The sequence below is a fragment of the Notamacropus eugenii genome, chromosome 1, assembly GCF_028372415.1.
Source record: "Notamacropus eugenii isolate mMacEug1 chromosome 1, mMacEug1.pri_v2, whole genome shotgun sequence".
NCBI lineage: Eukaryota > Metazoa > Chordata > Mammalia > Diprotodontia > Macropodidae > Notamacropus > Notamacropus eugenii.
The window spans coordinates 455,637,032-455,661,133 of record NC_092872.1 but is presented as its reverse complement, the minus strand read 5'-3'; the positions used below and the strand labels follow the sequence as shown (position 1 = coordinate 455,661,133).

Here is a 24,102-nt window from a genome sequence, read left to right as displayed (position 1 = left end):
TTCCAGAAGGGCTGGGCTAATTCCCAGAGAAGAAAGCTTTAAAATAAGAATTTCTCCTTGATAACCAGCCACCCCTGGCCACCGCCAACCGCACTGGCTTGCTGGGAGCAGAAGCCTTTTTCTTTGCTCTTGCAGCAGTAGCGGTGGCCACAGCTTCATTCCTCTCCCTGGGTCACTTCTCCTGCCACCACCACAAACCTCCGGCAGAACCTAATCTCGCAGCACAATGGCTGCTCTAATTTTCTCGAAAACTCTTGTGAGATGCAGTCATGAAACAATGCTATCTGTGAGCAGTGGCGCCCAAAATACTTCTGTCATTTATTTAGTTATATGAAATTAGAACATGCCTTGTAACCGTAATGAATCATTTGCTTTCTAGCTTGGCCACAATGTCACGCAAAAGCCAAGCTTCCCCAATTCAAGACCTTTCACTCAGGCCCAGGCTAATAATAACCCACCCTGGTGTGAGGGGCAATCTGCTAGGAGACACTAGAAACAAGGCTGGGATGGGAGGACTGAAAAATCATTTATGGCAGGAGGAGAAGAGAGCGTCCCATCCTGCCTCTTGATTTGCCAATAGCAATCTGTTTTGACCAGAACCCAAGAGGCAATATGGTGGAGTGGAAAGAATTCTGACCTGGAATTAGATTCAAAGTCCCAGCTCTGATGTTACCCCAGGTAAATCCCCTAGAATCACAGGATTATAGTGAAGCTGAAAGGGATTTCAGAGAGTCAGATAACACCCACCTCATTTTACAGTTGTGGAAACTAAAGGCACAAGGAGGTGAAATGACTTGCTCATGATGACATTGATTGTATCTTAATTTCTCTGCGCCTCAGTTTCCTCCTCTATAAAATGGAGATAGAAATGCCTGAGCTCAGAAAGCCAAAGTGAGGAAATTGTTTATCATATGAAGTACAAACATAAATACCTTGCTCTCATCCACTGCTCCCTTATCAACAGGAAGTCAATTATGTACCTATCAGTTAGCCAACAAATACACAGCAAGCATTTAAGTGTTTGCCCAACACCATGCCAGTCACTACTGGATAGACAAAAACAAAACAGAACACCATGGTCCCTGTCTTCAAGAAATCTTAGGGTTGGAAAGTATCTCAAAGGCCACATGGATTAAACTGCACCTCTACAATATCACTGCTTCCACTCTAAGACCTCCAGTGATGGGGAATTTACTGCCTTGCAAGGTATAGTTACTGTTCAGTTGTTTCAGTCATGTCCTACTCTTCATGACCCCTTTTGGGGTTTTCTTGGACAGAGATACTGGAGTGGTTTGCCATTTCCTTCTCTAGCTCATTTTACAGATGAGGAAACTGAGGCAAATAGGGTTAAGTAACTTCCCTAGAGTAACAGAGTAAATGTCCCAGGTAAGATTTGAACTGAGCCTTCCTGAGCCCTGCACTCTATGCACTATGGAGCCACCTCGCTCGCTGCCCATACCTTCCAAGGTAGCCCCCTCCATTTTTAGGTAACTAGATGGGTAAGGACAAGATTCACACATGAAATCATTAGCCAGCAGCAGCTTAACACTAGGGTATGTGGTTTGGATATTCAGTGGAGGGTGAAGAGGAAAGAGAAGGAGGTGATATGACTGAAAGGCTACAGGACTCTTACACAAAGGCTTTGGTCATAAGGGGCCTGCTATTTGCTGCATTGTCCTCTCATCTAACTCATCAAGGATATAGATAGCCATTCTTTTCCTTGTCCTTTGCTTAGCCCTCCAGAAATCTTGTCATCATTGGTACACAGAACTTACTATAGAAAGGGATCTTGCATATCACCTGGTCTACCTGCCTCATCTTAAGGATAAGGAAAACAAGGCTCAGAAAAAAAAATGTACTTTCCTATGACCTCCAACCTAGTAAGTGGAACTCAAAACCAGATCTTCCAATTTCAAAGACAATATGTTTTCCGCTACACACCACTGCCTAAAGCTAGAGCAGACACTATATATTAACACTGAAGGAATCCTAGTCCCCATAAGAATCACAGAGTCACAGATTAAAAGAAATTCTAGATGTTTCTCTCAATTGCTTTGGTCTTGGTTTGACTTTTCACCAATGGCAATCAGTTTGTAAGAAGAAAGACTTTGTGTCCTTCCCACTGAGTCAACATGTGAAACATACCTCAGTTCTTTAACTGCCTTAGTGGGTTCTCCTGCCCCCCATTCTACATGAAGGGATTAGAGAATAGAAATGTTCTGAGATCAGTTGGTACTGGCTCAGAGTTGATTGTTAAATTTTCAGTGTAAGCATTTACTCCTCCAAAAATCAGCAAAATCAGGATTTGATTTATTGTTTTTATATTGTCTAGACTAAAGAAAGTGATGAAGAAAACATTAGTAATGCAGGTTAAACATAAAAGTGTGTTGTGTGTACATTTGTTTGTGAGCCAGTTGTCAAACATGAGTCAAAACACTACTGTTAGAGACTCCAATCTCATGAGTTTCTAAAGGTCAGGAGGGTGAGCCTCGTACTGTTCTAGCATCCTAGTTCTGCAGTCAGATCAATATCAGCGCCCCAAGAAGAAAGAAGTGAACTTTGGGAGCAACATTCAGGACCCAGTCCAGCTGTTGTTGAAACAAGGATTCTTCTGATAATCATGTCACATCTGGACATGAACTTGGTGGCACCAATGCTATGAAGAAACTGGGCTAAAAGTAAGACCATTTACCTTAGAAACCAAAGAGGGATAGTACAGAATGTGCTTCCCAAGGCCCTGGGAATGGGGCATGGGGGTAATGGTATGATGTACAAGATCTTCTGAGGAAATATCTCTTTGCAATAGCTTTAAAAAAGAAATTAGGGGTGGGAATGGGGCATACCAGAAAGTTTCTAAGTTAACTAACTATCCATTTAGTTATTATAACAACTCCTACTTATAAAGTATTTACACCAAACTTTCCCTTCAACGTCCCTGCAATGTAGATGATACAATCCTCATATTACAGATGAGGAAAAAGTTGGAGAGCTTACATGATTTATCAATAACTGCACGAGTAAGTGTTGGAGCCAGAATTAGAACCAAGGTCTCCCATTTCCAAGTCCATCATGCTTTCTACTACACCAGGCTCCCTAAAGCAGAAGTTAGATGATCACTTGTTAGGCCTTGGATAGAGGATGTGCCCCAGCTGTTCACAGTTCAACTACTTCTGTGGCTAGGGCAGAACCAGCCCACTCTGGGCACAAGCTTACCCAGAAACATTGCCTTTGTACCTCACTCCCTACCCAAAGTGATCTCTTCACTGGAGCCCCCTCTAGCTGGTGGTTAAAAGTGGGAAGAGAGCAAATGTTGCATACTTCATCCAAACTGAAGTTTCAGTACCAGCCATGGCATCTTTTTCACATCCCCTAAAATGTAATTCAGTTCCACAAGTCTTTATTAAGTTCCTACTGTGTGCCAGCCACTGTGCTAAGAAATGCCAGGGCACAAATACAATTCTTATCCTCAAGAAGCTTACACTATACTAGGAAAACTATCCTGCACACAAATACATAAACAATAATTTGAGAAGGAAGACCGCAAACATCCAAGTGGGGTGAAGGGAATCAGGAAAGCGCTTATAAAGGCAGGACCACTTAAAGGAGATTCCAGAAAGAAGAGGTGAGGGAGGAGAGCATTGCAGCTATGAAGGACAGCTTGTGCAAAGACACCAAGAAGGGGGATGGAATGCCACGTATGGGGAGTGGAATAGTAAGTAATCCAATTTGGCTGGAATATAGAATGTGTGAAGAAAGGAATTATGAAATCAGTCTGCAGTCTGTATTTAAAATAACTGTAGAAATAGACTGGAAACAAATTGTGAAACATAACTTCAACATTATTAAAACAGCAGAATTTGTATTTTTTATCTCAGAGGCAATTGGGAGCTACTGAAGGTTGTTGAGAGGCAGGATAACATGGTCAGAATCTGTGCTCCAAGAATATCAATTTGGCAATTGTGTGGATGATGCATTGGATGGGGAGAGACTTGAGGAAGGGAGTCCAATTAGGAGTCTATTGACGTAGTCCAGGAGAGAGGTGATGACATTCTGAACAAGACAAGCAGTCATTTGAATGGAGAGAATGGGATGTTCTGGAGAAAGAATAAATCAGATTTAGCAACTGACTAGCTAAGAGAAGTGAAGGCAAGAGAAAGTTCAAATCATTTGGGTGATGAGAAGTATGATGGCCTACTAGACAGAAATACAGGAATTAAGAGGATGGATGGTTTTTGGAGGATAGATGAGTTCCATTTTGCTCCTGTTGAGTTTGAGACATCTATGAGACAACCAGCGGAGCTGTCTAGGAAGCACTTGTTGAGGCTGCACTACAGCTAAGGAAAGAGATGAAGACTATATAGAGATGTAGGAGTTGTTTGCATAGGGGTATTTAGACCCATGAAAATTGATGGGATCACCAAGAGAGAGAAATTGTAAGAGAAGAAGAGAAGAGAGTTCTGGGATAAAACCACACCTGTGGACAGGTTACAGAATGTGATCTAGCAAGGAAGACTCAGAAGGAGCCGTCAGAGATGTATGCAGGGAGAGAAACAGAATAAAGAAGTTTTCACAAAAGGCTTGTGAGAAATTATTCACCTCTTCCCCAGGATATTACATCTGAATTATCCAGGGGCTTCCAGGGCACCCCAGCTATTTCCCATTGTGCTCCCATGTGACATTAGGTACACTTGATGCAAATTAAAGAAAGTAACATCATTCTGCTAAGGCTTGGGCTAGTCACTTGAAAGCAACCCTAGGTTTCTCAAAACCCTGTATTTCTTCCCAGTGTAGGAAGAGAGGAAGCTACCATAAGATCAAGACTGGAAGGTGGGTTTTTCCTCCTAGCATTTTTGAAGTATCTCTTGAGAGAGTTAGAAGAGAGGACACAAGGAGGAGAGGGAGGTGGCAGGACTTCTCCTCCCAGCCACAAACACCTGGAACAGAAACTTGACCACAGTGACAAAAATGCCTTCATTCAAAATCTCCAAGCAAGATCACAAAAGGAGAAAGATAAAGAGCCAAGAAGGAGGGAGGTGGTTGGGGGGGTGATAGAAAATTGTGTTTCTTTGCCTCATGGACACCCTCAAGTAGCTAAAGCACCAAGAGATAAATAAACGCAAGGTACTGGTGGGCCTTACCTCCCTACTCCTGCCTTACTTCACAGGGATACAACAGGAACCTGTTTCTAATCATATCCTTTTATTCTGTTAAAGATTGCATCCACCCGATCTAATCTTATTTCCCATAAACACATGTGGTTGACCCTGTCCTTGCATTTTCTTATATTTCTCATGGAACTTAGAAGGCCTTGGGACATCTCTGCAAAACACACAAGAGAAAGTGACCTTTCCTAAAACATGGCAAGGATCCTAAATCCTCTCACTCCCACCTCATCCCTAGCTCCCACACCCCAGCTGATAATTAAGGAAATGTTTTCTTTCTAAGTGAAGGCATAATCACAAACTATGCCTACACTTCATGGCTACATTTCCAAAGACAGCCATTCAGTCATGAGCTTAACAGAGTGACATCTACAGTTACAAAAGCATCATGTTTGATTATCTATTTAGCCAAAATATGCAGGCCTAGAGGATAAACTGTCATATACAAGTCTACTCTTTCAGCAAATACATATACATACATATATGTCTATGTAATGACATCATATCTCTATACAGTACATTCACAAGCATTAAATGCTACACACACTCATCAGTATCTTTGCTGTTCTCCCAGGAGCAAAGCATTGTGTCAGGCATGAGAGGAGACAAAAATAAATAAATAAACAAGACTTTATCTAGTTCTTTAAAGCTGATGATGCACGTTCATCACCATGATCCCATAAAATATAGAATGACTATTATCTCCTCTTAACATGAGCAAACTGAGACTCAGAGACGTTGGCTTGGTGACTTACCCATGACCACTCAGTGAGCAGGAGCAATCTCCTGTGTCCAAATCCTGTGCTCTTTCCAATACAGTTCACAGCTTCTCCTAAAGGAGCTTAAGCTCTACTAGCAGAGATAACATATATGCACAGAGAATAATGAAAATTAGACTATGGTAATTATATATTAGAAATATAAAATGATATGAAAGCAGTTGAACAACAGACCGCATAGAATCAGCTGGGTAGTGCAGTGGCTAGGGCACTGGACCTGGGGTCAGGATGACCTGAGTTCAAATCTGGCCTCAGATACTTTCTAGCTGTGTGACCCTGGGCAAGTCACTTAACCTGTGCTTACCTCAGTTTCCTCATCTTTAAAATGGAGCTAATGATAGAGTTACTCTGAGGGTTATTGTGAGATGAGATGAGATTTGTCAAGCACTTAACAGAGTGCTTGGCATGTAGTAGACTCTTACTAAATGCTTGTTTCCTCCATTCCAGGTCACTTCAGATACAAGAGGCTACCTGCCTCAGTTCTGAACTGTGGAATGACTGATGACCTAGGCCCCCAAAGCTGTTTTATTTTTTTGGAATGATATTTTTCCCCAAGTTTCTCCCATAGCTAAGTGACATGGCCCTTTACAATTTACCCACAGTCTTCTGGCCCCCTCTGGGATCACCTATCTGTTCTCTCTCTAGGTTCCACACTAGCTGCTTACTTCCCTGAGGTCTCTGGCTACAGCATTTGGCCACCTTTGGAGTCAAGAAGTCAGAGTTATGTATTCTAGAATATGATTCTACACCAAACTCTAAATACCCTTAGTGGGGGACTCAGAACGAGCTTTGTTTCCAATAGAACATTGTTGCTTCTCCCTTGGAACGTGGTTCTGGGACAGCTGTCCATCCATAACCGGAGACAGGGGCATTCAAGGCATCTGCTTCTTGGTCTTCCTCTATCACTAGATTCTTCTCGGAGGCTGCAACCAGCTTTGGGTTTGAAGTTTATAATTTAGGAATAAGTAGATTCACAAACTATTCATTAGTTGGTCAAAGAACATTTCTGAAATTCTGACTCCCACAGGTATAACTGGCACTGGGCAAATGATGCTTCATCCCCAGAGTACCAGTATGTTTGACATGGTAAGAGGTAGAGGGGAAGGAGAGGATACTTACATACATCAGCTGCCACCCCCCAGGCTCCTCTTGATCTACCATCATCCTCCGCTGCCATAGGGCAGAGCACCCCCAGGTAGCCATTCCCAGGGCCCTATGAATATAGCATTCTTTTCCCCAGAGGCCACCTCCCTCCAGTTCCCCCTAGAAGTAAAGGCCTGGGGATAACCACAATATGTTCAGATTGCCCTATGTGCCTTCTTCGCTGCTTCCCTCCTCTATCCCCTTTCTCCATCCCCTGCAAATGTTTTTAACCACGGATCAAAAAAATTTTCTAGTTATAGTCAGGCCAATTATCCAGTCCCAAATGGAGTCACAAACAGGTGCAATACCTGATTCCTGCCCTCAAGAAACTTAAAGACTATTTGGAAATAAAAGATCCATAAATTAAATCATTTAAGAATAATACGCAAAAAGTATATTATTAGGTATTAAAAAGTTCGGATATGGACTAGATTTGTGATTTCACTGGTATATTCCCAAATGAGGACACTCCTTCTACCAATGCAAGCTGGTAAATTTCCTTCAATTTACAGTCTCAGATAGATACCTGGAGCAGTGAGAGGTTAGATAATTTGCCCAGAGTCATACCAGAATATATCCAAGGTAGGACTTGAACTCAGATCTTACTGACTCCAAAAACAGCTTTCTATCCATAACACTGTGTTGACTTTTTTTTTTTTTTTTGAGGCAATCAAAGTTAAGGAACTTGCCCATGGTCATGCAGCTAGTAAGTATCTAAGGCCAGATTTGAACTCTGATCTTCCTGACAATGGGGCCAGTGCACTATCCCCCATGGCACCTAGGTGCCCCTCGTTGTGTTGACTTTTTCACATACTTGCAAAAAACTGCAAACATTCCAGAAGTGTGAAGATCAGTAAAAGTTAGAAGAGTCGGAATAAGAAGGCTTTGTGGAAGTGGTAAGAACATGAACTATATACCTGGCAGGATAAGTGGAAGGAAGAGCCCAGAGCACTCCATCACCTGATCGAGGGGAGTCTTCCATCTGTCAGCTCTCTGTCTTGTGCTTCCCAATGACACTATGACTGAGGAACAGGATTCTATCTCCTGCCTGGAGCTCAGGACAACAAACTCTATCATCCTGTACTGTTTGTCCTCTAAGCTGTTTTGCTCTGGCTTTATTTTTTCCCAAGCTTCTGCCACAGCGAGGTGATGTGGCCCTTCTCAATTTATCTCCCAGTTTCAGTGACTATGAGTTCTTCCCATCCTCACTGTCTTCTGAACCAGAGATAAGTCATTGGATGCTCATCTAAATGGTGACAGCTGCAGGGCTCATGAAAGTAGCCTGGCCTGTCGCCTGTCCTCTGGCTGACGTTCTGTCACTATTAGCAAGCAGGAACTGTGAGTCTTGGGAAATGTCTGGTTCCTTCAGACAAGTCACTAAGGGCTATTTAAGACACACTTGGACATTCCAAAATCCCATGGTTAGAGCCACCAAAAAACAGGAAGAGAGCTCCATCTACGTAAGCCTCGCCCTTTTAGGTAAGTGCATCCTCCACCACCATTCCAAAAGAGAATCCGCTTAGCCCTTGTGATCACCTGAGAAGGCATGATGCAGTGGAAAGAATGCATGATTTGGAATCAAAAGCTATGGGTTTGGATTTCATCTCTACCATCAACAATAAAACCTCAGGTTTATATAGTGCTTTCAGATTGTCAAAGAAACTTATTTTCATTATTTTAAATATTCTATGTCTGAATTAGTTTGAGAAAGCTGCTATAACTTATTTTAACAACAACAATAATAAATTGCATTTACTTTGCACTTTAAGGTTTCCAAAGCACTTCACCTATGTTATCTCTTTTGATGCTCACAAAACTGTAGACAAATGCTACTAATGTCCCCATTTTACAGATGAGGAAACTGAGGCTGAGAAAGGGTAAGTGATTTGCTCAGGATCACATTGCTAGTGACTTAGGCAAGATTTGCACCCAGCTCTTCCTGGCTCCAAATCGAAGTTCCTATCTACCACATCATGCTGTTACTTCCTAACTATGACCCCAGTTGAACAAGTCATTTAAGGTATCTGGAAACCAATTTTCTTATTTGTCAGATAAGAGAGTTGGACTAGGAGACCTTGGAAGTCCTGTGATGCCAAGATTTCCTCTTGCAACACAGTCCAGTGCGTAAAAACCCACCTCAGTGGAGAATGCTTTCCTAGGTCTAACTTTAAAAAACGCCTGGTCCAGCTTGAACCCATCCCATGTTGCTCAATTGTCCATGAAGACAGCTGCTCAGTCCAATGAACCTTCAGAGACATGAAGACTGGGCACATGGCTCATATCTGTGAGACACAGGTAATGGGTGGCCAAGTGAGGTATGAACCTAGCTCCTCTAACTCCAAATCTAGCATTCTTCCACCACCAAAAATTAGACTTCTCATGCTACTATTCTGAGGAAAGATGGAGAAATATAGCTAAAGGTAGCTGGTGATGCCTAGAGTCAGGGAAATATGAGCTCAAATCCAGCCTCAGATACTTCCCAGCTCTGTAACACTGAGCAGGTCACTTAATCTCTGCTTGCCTCAGTTTCCTCAACTATAAAATGGGTATAGTAACAGCATCTACCTCCCAGAATTGTTGTCAGAATCAAATGAGATATTTTTTAAAAGTGCTTAGCATATGCTTGGCACATAGTAGGCACTATATAAATGTGTGTTTCCTTCCTTTCCCCTAAATGATAGCACTGGTAGGTGGATTTGGACATCATTGAAAGGACTGACCTGAAGAATAATCATTAATAGCTCAACTGTCAACATAGAAAGAAATTTCTAGAGGAGTGCCCCAGGAATCTGTCTTAGCCCTCTTCTCTATAATATTTTTTTATCAATGACTTAAAGACATTGATGATACACTTAATGAATTGGCAGACAAAACAAAGCTGGGAAGGAGAGCTAACCATCAGGAACCTGCAACACCTTGACAGGTTAGAACATTGGGTCCAATAGAATAAGATGATATTTAACAGAGAGTTCAAAAATTCAGCTTTTCAAGTACAAGATACGGGAGCTACAGCTAGACAAAAGTTCAACTGCAAAAGATCTGGGAGTTTTAGTGGACTGTTACCTCAATGTGAGTCGATTGTGTAAAGTAGCAGCCAAAAGATATAATTTGACTTTAGGGTGCACTGAAAGGCAAGGCGCCAAGACTGACAGAGGTGGTGTTGTTGTTCAATTATATTCACCTTTTGGTGACCCCATTTAAGGTTTTCTTGGCAGAGCGTTTTGCCATTTCCTTCTCCAGCTTATTCTATAGATGAGGAACTTGAATCAAACAGGGTTAAGTGACTTGCCCAGAGTCATACTGCTAGTGTCTGAGGCTGGATTTGTACTCAGGTCTTCCTGACTTCAGGCCCAGCAATCTATCTACTGGACTAGTTACATTTTTTACCCTGGTCATTCCATATCTGGAGGACTATTCGAGAAGCCACATTTTAGGAAGGACATTGACAAGTTAGAGGGACTCAACAAGAAAATAGTCATGATGGTCAAGAACCTCAAAAGCATGTTTTAGAAAGACTTGTTGAAGAACTTGGGGATGTTTAACCTAGAGGAGAAATTACCTAAAAGGTTAATAAGATATTTGATTGACTGCCATGTGGAATAGCTATCTGTCTTTTCTTCTTGGCCCTTGTGGGTAGAACAAGAAACAATGGGTAGAAGTTGAAAAGAGGCAAAGTTAGGACTGATATCAAGAAAAAACTTGCCAAGAAATAGGGTCATTCCAAAGTAGAATGGACTGCCTTGAGAGGTGGTAGAGTTCCCATCAGTGGAAGTCTCCTACTAGAGGCAGGATGGCCACTCATAAGAGACACTACACAGAGGAATCTCAAGCAAATGTGGGTTAGACCAGGTGGCCTTGGAGACCTCTTCCAATTTTAAGATTCTACAATTCTTTCCCTAAGTCACCCTACAATTGAACAAAAACAAGAACTTCTGACAAATGGGATACTCCCAGCAGAAAATTAGGAAACCTTCCTGAGCAGAGAGAAACATTGTCCTACCCTGCTCCAGCTCCCCTCTCTTCTTCAGTCTCCCCTTTCCTACTGCCCCCTCTCCTCTTTTGCTTCCTCTTTCTTTGGCTTGTCCTTGCTCATCTTTCTCTTCCTTACTATCTCCTATTTCCCAGAGACACTATGACCAAGGAATAAAAATCTATTGCTGGCTTAGAGCTTGTGACAGCAAACTGTCATCTGTGAGCTGCCTCCTCCTACAGGCATTTTTTTTCTACTTTATTTTATTTTCAATTTAAGAAAGAAAACAAGCATTTTCATAACACAGGAGAATAAAAAAAGATGATTGCTCATGAAACTATAAATCTATTATGTGCAATTTGCTATTTATTTTCAATATATAATAATTATCATGTAACTCTTTTTTCCCCTTTTATTTCTTTCCCTCCTCCTGAGTTCCTCTTCTCTGCCGTCCCTCTACCCCTTCAATTCCAGAATGGTATAATGGGAAAAGTGCTGGATATGAGATCAGAGGACCTGAGTTTTTATATTTACTACCTCTGTGACCTTAAGCAAGGCCTCAGTTTCCTCAACTGCAAAATAAAGGGACTGGCCTAGAATAATGTTCTCCACTAGGGGAAATTAGGTGGTACAGTGAAAAGAATACTAGACTTGGAATAAGGAAGACTGATCTTCATGAGTTCAAGTCCAGCCTCAGACACTTAACTAGCTACGTGACACTGGGCAAGTCACTTGACCCTGTTTGCTTCAGTTTCTCATCTGTAAAATGAGCTGGAGAAGGAAATGGCAAACCACTCCACTATCTTTGCCAAGAAAACCCCACATGGGGTCACAAACAGTCAGACATGACAGACCACAACAGAAGTATCCTGCAAATCCAGGGCTATCTCTGACCCCTAATGATGTATGAACTGGTTGCCTCCCACCTTTCATGGGATAGCTAGCCTTGGCTTGTCTCCCACAAACCCATCTTCACCCTTATCCTCCAACATTCCCCTCATTCTCTCTGCTGTGGAGGGTCTTTAACTTCCCCCAGTGTTGGCCCTTCTGGGTCATTATAAGCTAATCACCACCCATAGCAGCTGTGCAGTGCCATAGATCATTTCCACTCTGTCCTCTAGCTCCCCTGTGGCTGCAACAAGTGCCTTTTCTAGGGGTGGACTCTGCCCTTTAGGACAATGACTGCTGAATAAAAGCCTCACTTCTTCGCCTTTTCATTTTGGGTGGGAAAGAGTGAGTCACCCAAGATGAGCAGGCATGGCTGGAATGTGAGCTTGATCTTAGATCACGAATTATCTTTTACATTAACTTTTACTATCTTTTAGAAATTACATTATCCTTTCCCAAGAACCACTTATTTTCAAAACTTCCCTATCCCAATTGAGGGAAACATCAGTCAGGTTATAACAGCCTTGGCATGATCTCCATCTCCTCACTTACCCTCAGCCCACAGCCATGCCTCCCATCAGCTGCCTGATCTTCTCAGTTCTACATCTCCCATAACTACTCACTTTAGCCTCCACCCTAGCTCATCACCCCTCACCTAGACTATTGTTAGAGCCTCTTAATTGGTCTCCCTGCCTCAAGTCTTCCTGACTCCAGTCATCCTCCACACAGCTGCCAAAGAGATTTTCCTAAAGTGCAGGTCTGACCGTGTCACTCTTCTAATCGATAAATTCCAGTGGTTATTGACTGGAGGGTCAAATACTATTTCATCTTTATCTGTCCTTTTTATTTGTATTTTTGTGTAAGTTTTAAAACAAATATAATTATCAATAATATAGTACCTAAATAGTTTACAAATAAGTAAATAGACACACATTGGGGTAAAAGCTCAATAATTTTTAACTAGAGGGTACAATCAAAAAAGTTTGGAGACCACTGACAAGATAACCTCCAAGGCTTCTTCCAGAAGTAGATCTATAATCCTATGATCCCATTCTTCCTTCTCTTCTGCCTGCCTGCTTTCTCTTTTTTCTCCTCTGTTTCCTACTATTTCTTCATCTTTTTCTTTCTTCTTCTTCCTTCTCCATCTTCAAGAAGAAATGTGGAATAGTGGAAACTACATTGAACTTGGAGCCTGGAGATTCAGATTCAGATCCCACCCTTCTGGCACTTAAGAGTGGAGCAATATGTAAAATCACTCAGCCTCTAAAAACCTCCATTACCTCATCTTTAAAATGGGGATAATAATAATATTTGTGCTACAGAACTCGCAGGGTTGTTTTGAAGAGCTGATTCCTGCCTGAAAATGAGAGTAACACTAGCTCCCCAGAACCATGTCAGTCAGACCAAGTGAGTAGGAGAGCACCCAACTTTTTTCTCCCATCACATTTTCAGCAATGTTTTTCCCCCTCCTATCTCTTCTCCTCTTTACTCCTTCCTCTTTTCTTCCTTCTTTCTCTTCCTTTCTATGCCTTCCTTGACATTTTCCTCTATTTTTTTCTTCATCCTCCTCCTTCCTATTTCCCTCTTCCTCCTCAATGAGGCCATCCCCCCATGACACAAAAATCAAACTGTGAGACCCATGGCCAAACTATTCATGTTCCACAGACTCAGCCACAATTCCTAATGCATCCCAATACACAAGTATCCATAATAACTGTGAAGAACTCCAGAGACAAAATGATAGTGATTTCATTCTCTACCAATTTCTAAAAGACTGGTGCTTTTTTTTTTTGGTTGTTGTTTTATATTACAAATCAATCTCTGGGGAATTTAGAAAAAGGCTTTCAACATCTGAAATAAAATAATACCAGCTGTTAAGAAAATGTTCTCCTTCTATCTTAATTTTGAAAAATCTATTCTCAAATTTCACATGAACTACAGATGCCAGTTATCATGGATTAAGTCTGTGAAAGGCAGTTTAGTTTTTCCCCCTATCAAAAATCTAAAATGGATCAAGATTAATTTCTTCACCTTCTTCCATTAGAAGAAACAAGAAGAGATGCTCAGAACCCTCTTAAAATAACTCACCCAGGACTTGCCTACCCTCCTTTTGAATTTTCAGTGCCTGACCACCCAAAGCCCCACCCCAACTAAGGCCCTCCACTTCCCAACCATGTATCCAAGAGGATCCCTTAGGCAACTGCTAGCCTGCTAATGCCACTCTTTCCAGAGCTCCTTGAGCATCCCCATCGATCACCCAATCAATCAGTAAACATGTATTAAGTACCAGGCACCATGCTGAGTACTGGAGTCCACAGCAGACAGGGGTCTCAGGTGCAGAAGGAAGGATACCCTATGGGGGAAAAGTTTTTCCCATGTATTTGTATCTCACCAAGAACACTGAAAAAAAAAACCAAAAGAAGAAAAAATGCCTGAGAACAACAAGGGGAGAAATTCCTACTCTCCTGAAGACCAACCCCTTCTTGCATTGGGTACAATTCTGCAAACCTCTCCGAGGATAAGCTGTTTTCTTCTGCTCAGAGCCCATTTCTCTCTCTTCCTTTGTTTGCTTCCACTTCTCTCTTTCTCTTTCCCCTTCTCTGCAAAGCAACTGATGACAATAGCTTTTCATGAAATAGATGCAAAAAAAAAAGTCCCATGGTATGTTCTTACCCCAAGGATGTAAAATTGAGGACCCATGTGCATCAAGAAACCCCAGGAGTGTCAGATGAGAAAGACTCTCCCCAAACACTGACCCCAGAGGAGAAGTGAGAGAATCCAACAGCGTGAGGAAGTTCTTACTCCCCTGTCCTAGGATGCATATCAGGCCTGGCTGCAGGGAAGATATGCCTTCTAGTTAGGACAAGTAACGGTTTGGTACTTTGGGGGGGGGAGGGGGAGGAGAAGAGAAGGAGTTGTTGTCACAAGACTTAATTTCATGTGCATTTTTAAGGATTTTTAACTCAATTAATGCTAGAACATTGATCCCTCTAATGCAAAACTGTTTCTCACAGTGCCTGCTTGAGGATGGGCTTTGTAGAGGAACAAGATTAACCAGCCATGTGACTATGGATGAGTCACTTTCCCATCTAAGAAATTAAGGCATTGGACAGATGTTTATTAATGGCCCTCTAGTTTTAACTTTCTATAGTCTAAGATCTCTCCCAGCTCTAACCTTCTGTTGTGCTGCATAAGGACTCAACAAGACTGAAGCCTGGCTTCCTGAGTGAGATATGAACTAGAGTTATCAAGCAACATCGTTAATGTCACATCTCACAGGACAAGGGGGAGGCAATGTGGTGTAGTACAATAAATACTGAATATAGACAGGTGACCTGGGTTTGAATCCTACCTTCACCACCTTAATTGCGCTGGACAAAGTATTTAACCTCGCTGATGCTGGCTTCCTCGTCTCTAAAATGAAGGCACAGGGATAATAGGTTAGATGATTTCCACCTAGAGCTACGATTCTAAGGTGCATAGGTGTTATGATCTACACAGGTCACAGTATCTTAGTACATGCTTTGCAAATGCTTGATGATTGATTAATTGATCAGGGGAAAGAATGTCTACCAATGGAGTATCAGATCCATCAAAGTAGATAATTAAAACAATGGAATTTTAAAACCTGAATGGTACCTTCTTTCAAAACGGCAACACAGCATCTCAGTTTGTTTGCCCATGCTTCCACATCCAGATTTATGGCCAAAGTGCCCAGAGAAAGACCAGTTTCCTTCCTTGGGGAATTTTGCCACCTTTTCCCAGGCCTCTGAGAAGGCTCCTGATTGCTCTAGAACAGTCTTTGGAAAGTCCTTTTCGTCCTGGGGCTTGGACGGGTCACTCCCCAGCAGGGTAGCAGCATTAGCAACGCATGAGCCCTCAGCCCACAAGGCTCTGCATTTCTCCTGCTCCTACCTCCAGCAGCAAGCAGCCGCTGCTGACTGATTCCTGCCTGAAAATGAAAGCAACACTGGCTCGGCCGAACCATCCCAATCTGACCAAGGGAATAGGAGAACACTGAAGTTTTTTCTCCCAGAACATTTTCATGAGGTTTTTTTTTTTTCCACTAGTGCTATTCAAAGTATCTAACTGGTCAAATAAAAATCGTCTCATCTTCTTGGGCAAGCCAAGCAGTTGAAAAGAGAATTTCCTCCATTTTAACAATAGATCACCCCCCTCCCCCAGAAGTATGATCAGCCCTATTATTATTTTTATTGTTGTTTTAAATTATTATTAAGTGAGGCAGTATGGCTTAGTGACTTTGCAGCCAGGGACACCTAGGCTTTGATCTGCTTATGACACATACTGGCTGTGCGACCCCACAGCAAGTCTCTTTACCTCCCAGTACTAGACAATTCTCTAAGATTATAAGATAACAGAGAGGAAGACAGTCTGCATTGGTAGAAGGAGATTGCTCACCCTGGAGTTTCCTATATTAGAGAAATCCCAGATCTAGTCCTTTGAAAATAGTATCATTTTTAACTGTTTTTAGAACCTCATGGGGAAAACAAGGGGCATCATGGATTGCTTGGGTTTGTTAAAAGATGCCCCCGTGGCTCAGATATTTTTCTAGAACAAGTGCATCCACATGACAGTACCATCATCAGCAATTTAAACCACATATTCATAAGATAATTCTAAATATCTGGTATCAGAAGGGTGGATAGTCAGGATGGAAAATATGTTGTTTTTTTCAGCTTTTTAATCATTCATCTTTCAAAGTTCTAAGTAGCCTCATTCTATTTCCCATTCTGTGGGAAAGAAACCCATCTCTTCTAAATATAAAGTGAATGGATCTCTGAATATCCCAGGAAGATTCTTCCCTGCCTGGCTGTCTGCAGAACTCATTCCATAGAAACCAAGAGGACAGATGTGCTCAGGACCCGGGGAGACCAGAAGAATTGGTTGCACAGAGGACTCTTCCATTCCAATCCCGAGTCCACCCTGCACCCCTGGGCACCCCCACCTGACGCAATCATAAGGAAACAAAAATCTACCTAACATTTTCCTCTGCTAACTTGGTGCAGATAATTGGAAGCTTTTGCTTCTCCTGGATGTCTCTCTGTTTCTTCCATACAGTTTCTGCTTCACTCTGTCACAGGGAGCCGCCTGGTCCTGTTCTTCCTCTTCTCACAAATGTTACTTTAACTTCACATCATAAAAAGAAATGGCTCCAGTGTTTATACTATGAGCTGCATTTATCTTTAAGAGCAAGATGTTGAGTTTAGTTCTAATGATGAAAAAAGCCTTTAAAAGGATAACTCATCACAACTCATTATGTACTATAAAGGCCACTATTTAAAGATTCTGTAATTCCAGTGATGATCTTTGCAAAGCAGATTTATAGTCGAAAATAGTGAGATCCTTTGACTTCGGTTATAATTTTCCATTTTGTAATTTAATACTCCTTTAGTTTATATTTGCACATTAAAAATATAGCATCTAAAAGTCCGTCATTAAAGACTTTTAATAAGTGCAATAAATAAGTTTTACAGTGCACATAAATCTAAAAACAAAACCCAGCATAGATTGTTAATCTTACACTTTTTCTCATTAATTGCAATACATAAACATATGTTTTATACAAAGATATTTGCTACAAAATAAGTATAATAAATACAGTTTACCACATGTATTAATCTTAATAGTTACAAGCTGTTAATCTTATATATTAGGTAATAATTTGCAATAAATAATTGTTTATTATCTTGATGTTTGCTTGTCTTGGGTTTTAGCAATATGCAATAAAGAAATGCAATTTTGAATAATTTGATTGTAAGACTGCTGGGAAAAAACTATGTTATAATTAGCTGAGGGAGGATTCTGTTCACTAGAAGAACTACAGAGACGGAGCTCAATAACAAAAACATGCATTATTGCTTCCATAAATAATTTAAAAAGTTAAGTTCAGTTTCGAGTAATAAGGAATTTTTAAAACTTAAATGCAAATGCAATTAGTGAAATATTTTACATTCTTTAGCACTTTTTTATCATTATGTATTCAAAGGAGACAAAGGCAGAAAACCCAAGAAAACTTGCCAGTATCAAATAAAGAGCTAGGTGCATGTCCATGTCTGTGTTGAACAGACCTCATTTATCGGATCTTTTTCCTAAAGGTTCCACAGTATTCCCATTCTGAAATCAGCACTGCACACAGAATTTGCAGAAATGTAGTATTCTCTCTAGTCTCAGCCGTGGCAGGTTTGCATGACCTTTGCAGAAAATTGCATGCACATTTTTTTCGGGAGGCTTTTGTCACCTTTACTAAAACTTAATAGCAATGGTTAATCTTATATGTAAAGGTAATAATTTGTCATAAATAATTGTTCATTATCTGACTATTGGCTCATCTTGGAGTTTAGCAATATGTAACAGAGAAATGCAATTTTAAATAATTTGATTGTGAGACTGCTGGGGAAATATGGCAAATTGTAATTAGCGAAGGGAGGATCCTGAGGACCGAGACACCACCACACACGCAGACTGGAGCTTAATGGCAAAATCTGAAGTTTTGTTCCTTCTTGTAATAAAATCAAGTATTTAAGAGGCTTCTCAATACATTGAATGAAACTGGTCCACTTTTCTGACCTTTCTGTCCAATAAAATTGGCATAGATAGAAATACAAATTTGGCTAATAGCAGCAGCCTCCCTTGAGGCTCCCTGAGGTAGCTATTTGAGGGAGCCTTCGTGCCCTGGTGACTGAATGTCTTTTGAGGCAATTTGGCCACAGAAAAATGATCCCAGCAAAGTCACCGCAAAGATAAGAAACCTGCTAGTAGGCATCAAAGCAGGCCAAAGAGTCCTGGGCAGGGGGAGGCTATGTCTTCCAAAATGACTTCTAAAATTCCTCCTACTATTTTAGCATATAAAATTATAATATAATTTTATAATGTAACAAAAGCCCATTAGCATATATGGAGTTGAAGAAAGCCGAACAGATATCTGAGTATGTGAACATGGTTGTCTAGAGATATAAGGATCTGAATAAAGGAGAATTTTTGTTTTGGCCATCTCAACTAATCTGTTGACAAACACTTAGTAAACACCTATTATATAACTGTATGTGTGCTATGCCCTGGGGAAATAAAGACAAAAATGAAAGAGAACCCTGCTCTCAAGAAGTTTACATTCTATTGAGAAGACCATATGTACAAATATAAGCATATGTAGAATACAGACAAAATGTAATTTTGTAAAAAAAAAAGGAAGGAAGAAAAAAGAAAGCAACAAAGAAAGAAAGAAAGGAAGGAAGAGAGAGAGAGAGAAAGAAGGAAGGAAGGAAGGAAGAGAGAGAGAGAAAGAAGGAAGGAAGGAAGGAAGGAAAAACCAAATAAATACAAGGTAATGGCAGCTGGGGGCAGCTGAAAGAGGGGTCGGGTGGTGCTGGATGGGAAAGGCCTCCTGCAGAAGGTGGTATGTGAGCTAAGTTTTGAAGAAAACCAGGAATTCTAAGAGATTCCATAGGCTATGCCTTTACACTTACACAGATCCAAGTAGAAAATCGTGCTACAGTTTTTATAGGGAAATTTTTTTTTTACTCCCACAAACAAATGCAACAGAAACTTAGATGAACTTTAAGTAAAACTATGATTTTGCCAGTATACAATAATAATAATAACTCACATTTTTATAGTACTTTTAAGATTTGCAGAGTGATGTCCTCACAATAGCCCTATGAGACACAATGGATTACAACCATTTCGGAGTCCCTGCATGTACCAAATGAGACAAAAGTCCCTGTACTGCTGAAAAGCATGTTCAGTTTGTCCCTGTAGCTAAAAGAAATTGCTTATTTTAGGATTCAATTTTTAAAAAAAAATTTCAAGTGTGCAACTGAATAGTGCCTTTTGCCTTAGCTTATATGTTTATCTATAATTATGAATATAGACAGCTATACAAAGAAAGACTATACAAGGATAGTCAGTATTTTATGGTTTTTAAAGGATATATGCAAGAATAATGAAGCGCTAAACAAATCTTCAGCAAATCGCACCCAAATTCAATTTCTTATCTGGAATGATTGAAGTCACTGGTCTTTCCTGTGCTATTACTATTGGTCAGGAAAAGTTGGTCCCTGGATGGACGATTTAGCTAGCAGGGTACCTAGGAGTGAACAGTCAAAGAAGGCAGAGGGATTCCACAGAAAACACGTGGTGGTGCTTTGTGATCTCTCTCGCAGCTCAGGTATGTCTTGACTTCCCAAGTTCCCTAGGGAGAGGGTTTCTGACAGCATTTGGATAAGGACACAGAGTCTCTGGATATATGACAAAAAGAACATGGCTGCTTTTTAAAAAAGGATCCTCAAAGGACTGGACTGATCATACACCAACTGCATGGTCAGGTTCTGCCCCTAACTTTCCCTATCACCAGTGGGATAATAGTAGCCTAGTTAAACTGAACTCAACAGAGCCAAGCACACAATATCACCTGCTTCTTCACCCCCACCATCCCAGAGTGGATGCTGGATGTTGTTTCTCTTGACATACCTTGTTCTCTGTCATGGACCACTTTGGAAGCCTGGTGAAATTTAGGAACCCCTTCTCAGAATGGTGGTTTTTAAGGCACTAAAACAAAACGCACTGGATTACAAAGGAAAACAATTAAATACAACTATCAAAACAAATTTTTTAGAGTTCCTGAGCTAGACTGAGAGCAGGAGTCGGAGGATCCCAAACACACATGCATATTTTCTGAGACTTAAAGGTTGAAGGGAGGAGAGAGGGATGACCTCTATCTCCCAATGCTGCCTGGGTTACAGGGCTTCTCATCTACCAGAGTACAAAGTTTCAGGAAGCTAGACCCACGTCCTCAAACCTATTTGTGAAAGCTCAGAGACCTCACTGAGAGGGATGGAATGAATTTATAACAACATAATTTTAGAGCTGAAAACCACCTTAGAGTTTATCTAGATTAACTCTATTATGTTACAGAGGAGAAAACCTAGATCCTAAGAGATTAAATAACTTACCCCAGCTCTCACAGGTAGTAAGTAAGTAAGAAGCAGAGATAGAGCTCGAACCCAAGTTCTAGGATTCTAAATCCAGGACTCTTTCCACAATACCATACTCTCCTTCCTTCCAGATAGTTCAGATCAGTTCAATCCCACCATGCTAGGTGCTAGATTTGGCACAAGGTTTGTTCTCTGTGAGTTTACAATCTAATTGAACAAAAGCAGGTGATGAGATTCCACTAAAATAGTTATGATACAGAGGAGAGTGAAGGGAATGAAAGGAGAGGTCTGAGAAAAGTACAACAAGAAATTTGAAAAGGAAGAGATCACATTTACCTAGAGCTTGAGGAGGAAGGGGGTGGTGTCAGGAAAAAGGTAGCCCTAGATTTCTGTTTCCACAAGATTGGGAAGACTGTAGAGATGGAGACTGAGCTCCCTACTGCTTTCCCAGGCTCCCTTTTCTCTGCAATTGGAGCTCCCTGTCCAGCTACTAGGGACCAAGGCAAGAGAATCTCAGGATGGAGATCAACTTCCCCGGAGACATCCCAAGAATGTCAGGGAGTAGCTGCTGACCCCAAGCTTGAACCATGCCCTGGTTCAGGGGGCTTTACCCTGGGGCAGGTAGAGCCCAAAGGAGTACCTCAGCCTTCTCCATCGGAAAAGAAGGGCCTTTCATTCCCTGGGACTCACAGGTGAGTCCTCAAATGGAGCTGCTCCAAAAACACAGGGAGAGGAGCATTATTGGATGTCCCCCAGCAGATGGAAAAGTTCCTTGTTCATAGCCTTGAGATGCAAAAGGCAATACCGGTCCCTAAGTAGCATTGGTACAACTGTGGAAATCACACGGCCAGATGAAGCACATAAATTTCCCATATGAACAATTGTTTTCATTTCCCTCCCATGCCACTAGATATTATAAGTGGAAAGTAAAACACAAGTAAATATGTTCATTCCACTCTTGTGATCAGTGATAAATGAAACACTATTGAGCCTGGCAAAGGTCAGAGAGGCCTCCCTGCCAGCATCAGCAGGCAGCAGCTCCCCTGGCAAGGTCCGTGGGCTTAGACTCCCACCAACAGGCCATCCCTAGTACTGCAGCCCCAAGTGCTCAGGCCCCAAGGCGTGGCTCTGACCCGCTGATGTACGGCTTTCTCTGTTCATAGATGATGACCAACGGATGCACTATCTTCTAATATCCGTCAATAAATGAAAAGGAACAATAAGCTCATCTTTTCCTTGGCCCAAAAGGTGCTAAACAAGGGAAATAAGAGTATTGGATTTTGTGGCAACTGAAACCGGCCCCAGTTGCTTTAAGGGAAGTAAGGGTAAGAGGAGCTTTTGGAATGCTGCGCGCACACACACGCACACACATGCACACACAGACACACACACGCACACACAGACACACATGCAGACACACATGCAGACACACAGAGACATACATGCATGCACACATGCACGTGTGCGCGCACACACACACACACACACACACACACACACACACACACACACCCAGGAAGCACTGGCCAAGAAATTCTTTTCCAAAATGTCTGAAGTTTTTCTGAAAAGTCAATTGTCTGCATTAGAAGTGTAGTTCCTGAACAAAGAAAACAAAAATTACAGTGACAGTCATACTACCTCCCAATTATATTGCACTAAAAGGTTTGCAAAGTGCCTTGCATACATTATCTTATTCCATCCTCCCAACAACCATGGAAGGTAAGCAGTGCAGAATGAAGATAACGATAGCACCTGCCTCCCTGAGTTGTTGGGAGGATCAGATAATGTATTTTAAGTGCTTTGCAAACCTTAAGCGTTGTATAAATGCTAGTTATTATTGTCATTATTATTTATTGTCGTTATTACAATTTTACAGATTAGGAAAATAAAACCCAGAGGTGAAATAATTTGGCCAAGGTCACACAGTCAGTAAGTGTCAAAGTCAGAATCCGAACCCAGATCTGACTCCAAATCCATCCAATGCTATCCTGCATATACATAGCACATATATGTTTTGTTTTATCTTTTACAGTTTAAAAGACACTTTCAGATATTATGTTATTCACCTATTACATGAAGTTGATTTGACTTTCTCTGAGCAGTCTATGAATCAAAGAACTTTAGAACCAAAGGGGGTCTTAACACCAGGCTAGACCAAATCCCTCATTTTATAGGTGAGGACACTGAGGCTCAGACTAAGGTCACTTAGCTAGTCAGTCAACTAGCCTTTCTGAAGTACTTATTACATGCCAGTGCTGTGTTAAGTTCCACGGACACAAAGAAAGGCAAAAAAGCTCCTGCCCTTAAGGAGCTCACATACTAATGGGGAAGCCAACATGCATGCCACTATGTACAAACCACTACATGTATGTATTACACTGTATGCTGTAAATAGTATATGTATGGTGTATATGTATACTGTAAAAAAGTACCTCAAAAGAGAAGGTACTGGCTATGGGGAGGACTAGGAAAGGCTTCCTATGAAGGAAAAATTTGACCTGAGTCTTGAAAAAGCCTGAGAAACTAGGAAACAGATAAAAGAAGGGACACTTTCCAAGCACAGAGGAAGCCAGTGGGAAATCATGGTGTCAGGACATTGGGTATCACGTGGATGAACAGCAAAAAGGCCAAGGTCACTGACTGGTCAAATACATTGAAGGGAGGAAAGTATAAGACTCTGGGACGGGCAGAAGGGGCCAGGAGGAAAGGACTTTAAAAGCTGAACAAAAGGGCTTTATACCTAACCCTGGAAGAAACAGGAAATCACTGAAGTTTGGTTAATGATTGTTGTCCTTTGTCTTCAAAGAGGACCAAAATGACATCACCATTGTAAAGTGAAATTTCAGTGTGTCCAACTGTGGCTGATCAGACCAATACGAGCTCGGAATGCTCTACCACAGATTGGGCACAGATAGTCCGTGTGAATATCTGAGGTGGATATCCCAAATTTGCACATCCTGCGTTTGCTCTGTACTGTCTCAATTCTGCTTTGCTCATAGAGTACAACACCCTTTCTGATGTGGGCACACCATGCTGAGCAGTCCTGTGCCAGGGTCTCCCATGTTGCGCAGTCAAATCCAAAGTTCTTGAGAGAGACCATGAGAGTGTCCTTTTACCACTTCTTCTGGCCACCATGTGATAGCCTGCCCCATGCGAGTTCTCCATAAAATAGTCTTTTGGGCAAGTGTACATTATGCATTCGAACAATG

General features: G+C 41.4%; 1 long non-coding RNA gene across 2 annotated transcripts in view; it reads right to left on the bottom strand.

Moving 5' to 3' along the window:
* LOC140519242 (uncharacterized) overlaps positions 1–24,102 on the bottom strand; it is a 185,921-nt gene that overhangs the window by 12,639 nt on the left and 149,180 nt on the right. Inside the window, exons 1-2 of one of the 2 annotated variants that reach the window (XR_011972141.1) lie at positions 15,582–15,903; positions 15,295–15,356 (exon numbers count right to left, since the gene is read on the bottom strand). The exons of the other annotated variant lie outside the window; for it this stretch is intronic. This is a non-coding gene — a long non-coding RNA (uncharacterized lncRNA). Of the gene's footprint in view, positions 1–15,294; positions 15,357–15,581; positions 15,904–24,102 lie in introns of those variants that run through there. 2 annotated transcript variants of the gene reach the window in all.